Genomic DNA, 1,147 nt, shown 5'->3' with positions numbered 1-1,147 from the left:
CAGTGTATAGTATTATCACTAATCACTGTATTAGTGTCACTGGTGATGCCAGTGGCAGTTAGTTCCCACCCAGTGTCAGTTAGTGTCAGATTGTCTGCCGCACTACCACAGTCCTATTATAAGTCACTGATCACCGTCATTAGTAGTGTAAAAAAAAAAAAAAAAATACCAGTATATATACTGTACCATAGTTTGTAGACGCTATAACTTTCACGCAAACCAATCAATATGCCCTTATTTGGATTTTTGAGGGATTTTTTTTACCAAAGACACATAGCAGAATATTTGATATTTTTTTTATTGGATGTTTTATATATAAAAAATAGAAAAATATATAATCTTATTTTCAAAAATTTCTGTTTTTTTTCCGTTTATATTATAAACAATAAAACAACCCAGAAAGCTCTATTTGTGTGAAAAATATGATAAAAATTTTATTTGGGTTCAGCATTGCATGACTGCACAATTACCAGTTAAAAGAGCGTAACGCATTGCTAAATAGCAAAAAATGGCCTGGTCATGAAGGGGGTAAAACCTTCTAGAGCTGAAGTGGTTTAACCTAACGCCAAAAATGTAATATATTGCAACGTAGCAGTTCATAGATGTGATGGCTGCTTTTGTTTTCTTTTATTCAGGCTATTTTCACCTGGTGATCTGGAAGCCAGTAGCACACCCCCTGTCTTAAAGTGATTGTAAAGGATCGGTTTTTATTTTTTTTTAAATAACAAACATGTCATACTTACCTCCACTGTGCAGCTTGTTTTGCACAGAGTGGCCCCAGACCTGCTCTTCTGGGGTCTGCCGGCGGCTCCTCCACGCATCAGATAACCCCCTAGGAGAAGCGCTCTCTCGAGGGGGTTACCTTGTGGGCGCGATCCTGAGTCCAGCATTTACATCCACAGACACGAATGCCAGACTCGGCCCCGCCCCTCGGCACTCGCGTCATTGGATTTGATTGACAGCAGCGTCAGCCAATGGCTGCGCTGCTATCAATCTATCCAATTAAGAGCCAGAACCCCGTGGAGAGAGGGAAAGCGCATCCCCGCCGTAGAGATGAAGGGGCTCAGGTAAGTAAAATGGGGGTGGGGGGGGCCGGTGACTAAGGGGTGTTTTTTCACCTTAATGCATAGGATGCATTAAGGTGAAG

Source organism: Aquarana catesbeiana, linkage group LG05, assembly GCF_042186555.1.
Source record: "Aquarana catesbeiana isolate 2022-GZ linkage group LG05, ASM4218655v1, whole genome shotgun sequence".
Lineage (NCBI taxonomy): Eukaryota > Metazoa > Chordata > Amphibia > Anura > Ranidae > Aquarana > Aquarana catesbeiana.
The sequence above is the reverse complement of the archived record's forward strand: the minus strand, read 5'-3'. Positions refer to the sequence as shown.